Source organism: Diachasma alloeum, unplaced genomic scaffold (assembly GCF_001412515.2).
Source record: "Diachasma alloeum isolate Michigan unplaced genomic scaffold, Dall2.0 Dall_scaffold_00179, whole genome shotgun sequence".
Lineage (NCBI taxonomy): Eukaryota > Metazoa > Arthropoda > Insecta > Hymenoptera > Braconidae > Diachasma > Diachasma alloeum.
In genome coordinates, this window is record NW_021680345.1 from 4771844 (window position 1) to 4779634 (window position 7791).

Below are 7791 nucleotides of genomic sequence, written 5' to 3' on the forward strand. Positions count from 1 at the left end.
GAGGAGAAGGGCGGAGGAGACTTTTGCGTTTACTTTTGCACTTTCTTGAATGAAAAGAAAGAGAAAATGAGAAAAAGGGGAGTTTGGAGTAAACAGAGAAATGGAAAATTGTGGAGGGGAATGAGGAAGATGGGGGAGATGGATTAGTGGTTAAGGAGGTCAGTGTGGATAAAAGTACTGGGGGGGAGGGGGAGGGGGAATGGACAAAGTTTGTTGTCTCGGTAACGCTCTACTTGCAAACACTTTCATAACAGAGGTGAGGATGATATCGGAGTGAAGACGCTTTCCAGTTTTCGTCTGCATGATTGTCGACGGGATTTTTAGCGCTGGGTGGGACGTGTCGGCGAGGAAATTTGAGAAGTATTTGGGTAGAGAGAGAGAGGGAGAGATTTTGAGAGGCCCAGAGAAATGGCTTGTTTGATTTATGAATTGCAGAATTATGAAAGGTTTTATTCAAATTTAAAGCTGATTTCTATTTGTTTTTATTCGCATCGGATGAATTTTTTCTTCAATACGAATAATATTTGCTTGAAGAAGGTGAAGACCTCATCAGTTGGAAGTAAAATATTGCTTGAATAAATTATTCCAGATAATTAAGACGTTTTCGGTGAAATCTCAGGAAAATATGGGACATTTATCTGTGATCATTTCACAGATGTTTGAAAAGTGATGAATTTTATCGGCGATACTAGAGAAAACTGGCAAAAATCACTCCTAAATTTGAGTATTTTTATAATATATCGGTTATCCTGAAATTTTCACCGAAATTCTAGTGAAAAATGCAATGAGAAATGAACAAATTCCGATATTTTAAGTTGAAGTTCCGCATAAATTATAATTTTACTAGAGGTATTGGATTTTTTGCAACTTAAAATTTCTGAAGTTCAGGGATAATTTGCAACAAGTTCGTCTCGTCGCGTAATTAAAAAAAATTGAATTCATCCAAAGACCGACGTTTCCAGTTGTGCCCAAACATTCTAGCGATTTCTAACCCCAACTCATGCTGATTTATGGTAATTTGACTGATTGGCCGCAAGCTGGTGTTCAAATGTCCGCTGGGATGGTGAAAGCAGGAAAGAGAGTGGGAATTTCAAGCCCTCTCATCCCGTTCCATTGAAAATACAAAATTTTTGGATCAATTCTCGGTGAATATATTCTTGAATTCTCAATTAATGGGAAATTCAGTGTTATTTGCGCTGAATATTCATATTTTAATTGAACATTCAAGTCAATTGGGTAATTCTCGTCTTTTTGCTGTTTAAAAAGTTTGAGTTTCATTGAATTTTCAGTGGAATCTGAAATTTCATTATTTTTTCCTCGAAAAAAAATTTTCTTTTAACATTGTAATCCAGAAACTATTGAATCGACAATTAAAATCGCTTCAATCATCCTCCCACATCAGTTCGCACAATTACCCAATTAATTAATCCCAAGTAATTTTCGCACAATTTAATTGGTAATTAATAATAATTACTAATTATTAATAATTAGTAATTATTAATTACTCATGTATATAACATGAAAAAAAATCAGAAAAGAAGTATTAGTCCCTGCAGCTCATGAAGCTGTCGAGGAAATCGCGACGAAAAAAAAAACACGTCTGGGAAGACAAAGTGGAAAGCGTGAGTTTCAACAAACGGGTAAAAACGAAAGAGAGTGAGATTAAAACGTGATGTTGAGAAAGCAGGAGAAGAAAAATTCAGGTGAATATATTCTTGTATTTTCAATTAATGGAAAATTCAGTACCATTTGGATTGAATATTCATATTTTAATTCAACATTAAAGTAAATCGGGGAATTCCCGTGTTTCTGCTGCTCAAAAATTTACAATTTCGTTGAATTTTCACTGAAACATTTATCCATTTCCCCCCCTAAATCTCAGGTCACTCCCCGGAAAATTTTTAGTCAATTATCCACGAAATTTCAATTTCTCTTCAACATCGTAATGAAAAAAAAAACAGAATCGTCAATTAGAATCGATCCAATCATTGAGTTTTCAGTGAAATCTGAAATTTCATTATTATTTCCTCCAAATCTCATTAAATGTCACCCTCCTAAAAATTGCTAGTCAAATATCCCCAAAATTTCAATTTCTTTTCAACATTGTAATAAAAAAAAACAGAATCGGCACTTAGAATCGCTTCAATCATCCTCCCACATAATTTCGCAAATCCCTCATGTATTCAGCAAGAAAAAAAAAATCAGGAAAGAAGTATCAGTCCCTGCAGCTCATGAAGCTGTCGAGGAAATCGCGACGAAAAAAAAAACACGTCTGGGAAGATAAAGTGGAAAGCGTGAGTTTCAACAAACGGGTAAAAGACGAAAGAGAGTGAGAATAAAACGCGATGTCGAGAAGGCAGGAGAGTGAACCACGCGGGTGAGAGTAGGCCAATGCCAGTGTCAGCGACAGCTTGGCTAGTTAGCCTCTCGGGCAAACTTGATCGTGAAAACAGAAAAACAACGAGTGTCTGCACTACAACTGCTAGCCACCAACGATTACGTACATGGCTCTTAACTTGAGTGCTTTTATTTATAGACATTATCAGGGATAGACTCGTTGTCGTGTCAAAACTCGTCCTCTCGCTCATTCATTTGTGGGCAAGCACAATGGGGGAGGAGAAAGAGAAAATATTTTCTTCCTCGATTGTTCGCGTTATCCAATCGATTGGGGGGAGCATTTTCAGGATAATCGAGACTCTTGTTTAAGCGGATTTTTCTTACGCACAGCTGAGGATTATGTGGATCATTGCCACACGACTTATGGACGTGCGATAAATATGCAATTGATGATGCCTTTGGATGGATATAGTCGGTGGCTCGCAGATTCCATAGGAATGTTGTGAATTTCATTATCTCGTTGGGAGAATTAATAATTTTGTAGGAGAATTGATATAATTCGGTTGCTGTGGATGGTTTTTGGTGGAGGATGTGATGAAATAGGGAAATTTGGGGAGATTATTGAATACTTAATTTTTATTTTCGCAAAATTGAAGAAAATAATTACTTGTTAGCCATTCAATTTTTTCCATTCTATTTTTATATTCAGAAATAATCAGAATGGGAAGAAATAGAAATCATCAAATAATTTAAATATTTCGGTAATTTTTTAATGGAATCAATAATCAATAACGATCAATCGTTGATGACTTATTAATTATTGAAATAAAACAATTGATGATGTCTTTGGATGGGTATAGTCGGTGGCTCGCAGATTCCATAGGAATGTTGTGAATTTCATTATCTCGTTGGTAGAATTAATAATTAATTTTATTTTTGCAAAGTTGAAGAAATAATGACTAGTTACCCATTCAATTTTTCCCATTCTATTTTTATATTCAGAAATAATCAGAATGGGAAGAAATAGAAATCATTAAATAATTTAAATATTTTGGTATAATTGGGCTGCTGCACCTAATTTTTTAATGGAATCAATAATTAATAACGATTAATCGTTGATGACTTATTAATTATTGAAATAAAAAAATTTGTTCAATGTTTTTTATTCTATTTTTATATCCAGAAATTCAAGGAGGGAAAGTATCATCATTTTGTTATAATTAGGCTGTTGTGATAAATATGGAATTGACAATGTCTGTGGGTAGATATAGTCAGTGGTTCGCAAATTAGATAGGATTGTTGTGAATTTTATTATCTCGTTGGGAGAATTAATAATTTTGTAGGAGTATTGATATAATTGGGTTATTCTAGATGTTTTTTTTGTTAAATGATATGATGAAATCGGGAAATTTGGAGAGAATATTAAATACTTATTTATTTACCTTTTGGAAAAATTGAAGAAATAATGACTCATTATCTATTCACTATTTATTGAAATAAAAAATGCGTTCAGTATTTTCAATTTTATGCTGATATTCAGAAATAATAAAAAATAAAAGAAGTAACAATTTCATTACTCCGATACAATTGAAATTATATTCCAATTTTTACGAAAATAGAATGAAAAATACTGAATTCGTATTTTTTAATGCAAAAAATCACGAAAAATCAAGAAGTTACAGACTATTAAAAAATACTTTGCATTAGGACGTACCAACGCAGAAATTTCCAGTCAACTTGAACTTATTGATCTTTCCTTGTCTGTCAAAATAAAAAAAAGTTCACTATTTTCAATTCAATCTTCCTATTCGATGTTGAGAGAATTATTTTTAAAAATTCATTATATGAATATAATGAAGTTTTTATTATTGTATAAAATTATGCAGTAAAAAAATTGGATGAAAAATGTTGGAGCCACCTTTTTTTATTTATGAAAATCCAGAGGTCACATAAAATTGAAAAAAGCATGTACGAAAGCCTCGTAGACAATCCTGAAGCCGACTCATACGAATCACCATGAAAACTCCAGCTTCACGGACTACTGTGATATACAAAGTTGTAACTACTAACCTAGACACACTAAACGAGCTGCAAATCTGGTTCATTGTCGCTGTTCTGTTATAATAATGTATTATTTACGAGCTCGACACTGCGGAAAAAATCGTGTCATTGGTCTATCCGTGAACATCCATGAAATATTAATGGATAATTGAGCTGCCATTTGAGGGAAAATTGTTGCGGATTGACCGCTCCATCACGTCGGATGAGAAATTCCATCGGGTGGGCAGGACAGTCACCAAGACCCGGGGGAATGGGAAATGAGAGGAAGCTGAAGCGAGTGTTATGTGATTAAAGAGGCAAGTCCAGCGATTCTTATTACGCAATTCCAATGCTCATGCCAATACAGAATGAATTTTGAAACAATTTTGGCATTGGCGATTATGTCGCCACTGTTACAACGATTAAGAAACGAACGGGAGAGTGGTTAATCGATCACGGGCCCTAGGACATGAGCATTTCACTTCTTTTCCTTGTACACTGTTCGAAGAATAACGATATTTCATGGACAGGTTGAGAGGGATTTTCAGGAGAGCAACACTGTATTTGCTCTGATGCGGAAGAAAATCATAATATGTTGAATTTTTATGAAAATTAAATAGAATAGAATGGAAATCTCAACGTTTCATTTGTTCTCTTTCTACACTGTTTGAAATTTTTTCTGCCTGAATTTTCCGTGTCGAATCCTGAAAGTTTTTATCGTGTTTAATTTCCACTGAAACTTCAGGAAATTGTGTCTTTGAAAAATGGAATATTCGGTTGATTTTCTGCTCGATGATCTGAAAATCACTAAAATAGTTGAGTTTTCAGTCCAACTATTGGGTGAAAATTCAGAAAAATCAGGAACATTCAGGGAAAAATTGAAAATTCGTGTCATTTTGTTTCTGAATATTCATGTTCCATTGAAAATTTAATCAAGTTGTGAAATTGCCGTCTCACTGCCACTGAAAACTCATGGATTTCCTTGAATTTCCTCTGAAACTGGTTTAATGTCACACTCCCGAGAATTGCTACCACATTTTCCACGAAATTTCGAATTGTTGTAAAAATTCAATGAATTGGAATGAAATTTTCCGGAAATAATTCGACTGAATTTTTATTTTCCTTTGATTTTCTCATCAAATTGGGAACTTTAATGATGAAATTCCTTGAAACCTCAGTGGAATTATCGTAATTGAGGGGCTCGATTTAATTATATGAAATAAACAATTCATTTATTCCCAATAAATCCCCCATTAGAATTAAATACACGATTTATTTATGCTATTGGAGAAATGTAGGACTCCAGAAGGGCAACATTAAATAAATAAATAATAAATAATGAACGATTTTTTTTATGTCCAAAAGAATTCTTAAACGTAAAATTTTTTATTTTCAGGAATATGTAATTGATTTTCAGGCACATGATGATCACAAAATTTAGCGATAAATTCCCAAAAATTAGTGATGCATCCCGAAAAATCAGGGCCATTCCTCTGAAAATTAATGACAATGTCACTAAAAAATAGTGACAGAATTTTTCATCCGCTGAATTTGACAATTGCAAATCCCCAAAAATTGGCGATAAAATCCTAAAAATCCGGGATTAATCACTGAAAATCCCTGACATGTCCTGGAAAATCAAAACTTTTTTTTCCCTGTGTAATTATCTCTGTGATAATATTCGCCTCGACGTGATTTCGTTTATCTACTGTCATTGTTAAGGTTACACAATGCCCCAGGGGACTATCTGGGAGAAGATAACGCGTTGTGCAATGACCTTTTTCCCGATATATGTGTAACTCAAGCACTCACGATCGTAGAATTTTTCGTGTGTATTTTTCATCCCGATGAGTGGCGCAATAATGGTAATTTTATTATTCATTGATCCGAGAATTGAGAGATGATTCTCACTGATGATGTCGGTACAGCCCAGAAGAAAGGTGTCAATGGACACGAAATATAGGAGACGCGTTGTCCTTGACACAACGCGACAGAAAGTGAAACCAGATTGGTTTTTTTTCGGCTTTATAGTTGGGTTTTTTATCTCGCTTTTCGGGGCTCCAAATTTTCGGTTATTTATCGTCATTGGTGCCTTCAATGTTCAATGCAGGCACTGGTTATTGACATTTTAATCTGATTTTTGTGGGGGAAAACATTTTTTTCGGGGAGTCCTTAGCGGATCGAAAGTAGATATTTTTCCAGTCGGGGCGAACGGATCTGTCTTTCGCAATTCGGAGATGATGGATCTGATTATTTGGGATTATCATGTAGTGGGTCATGTTAGTCATCGAAGAAAGTGAAATTCAAATGGGAATTGAGGGCTTGGCCTGGCGTAATAGAAATTAGTTGTCGGAATTTTTGCACTTGTGACTTTTACTCGTCATAACATTTTTTTTCAACCGCATTTTGCATTGATTTTTCACAGAATTAATGACCACTATTGCCCACATAAACTTTTTCATTAATTGTGTGGCAACAAATCTATGAAATTTATGAAATTATGTAGTCTGTACATTCCTGATGACTCATCCCACCTTCTAGGGATATTTATGGAATTTATGAAATTTGTGAAACCTATGATATTTTATGAAATTTATGAAATTATGTATTCTGTGCATTCCTGATGACTCATCCCACCTTCTAGGGGCATTTATGAAATTTATGAAATTTGCGAAACTCATGAAATCTATGAATTGTTATGAAATTTATGAAGTCCTGTATTCTGTGCATTCCTTATGACTCATCCCACCTTCTAGAGACCTTTATGAAATTTATGAAATCTATGAAATTGATTGAGACTCTTGAGAACGGTGACATTGAATGTGATTTGGGAAAAAAGCTCATGAAATTGCAGTTTTTGGATGAAATTTGAGTGAATTTAAATAGTTTGAAACAGGAAGAAGACAATTTCACACGTTTTTTAAAAATTTCAATTAATTTAGGATTCAGGAATATTTTCACCTGATTTTGTAGTGTTAATGCACAAAGTTGTGCGCGAAATTCTCTTCCACTCGACAACTAGAATAGAGATTTCTATCGTAGACTCGTTTAGACTCTCGTAAACCACTAAAAATCATCGGGTCAAAGTTACAATTCCGTGTTACCCAGTTCGATAGTGAGAAGGCGCCCAGTCGTCTGGACGCCCACGCTGCGGACTTTTTGTCCTCCCCTATCCTCTCAGCGTGGATAACTCCTTGGTTTCCGGATATTTTTCGCCCAATTTCACGGCTTCATGGCTCAACATAAATCCCAGAACCTTCTATTCTTTTCATTTTTATGCGAAATATACTGTTGAATATTTGGCTGAGACTTCCGGTACACTTTTTGAAAAATTTTATCGAGTGACGTTTTACTGAAATATGAGGGAATTTTCCCCTTGAAAATTCATAGAAATCACGTGCACTCAGAATTCCC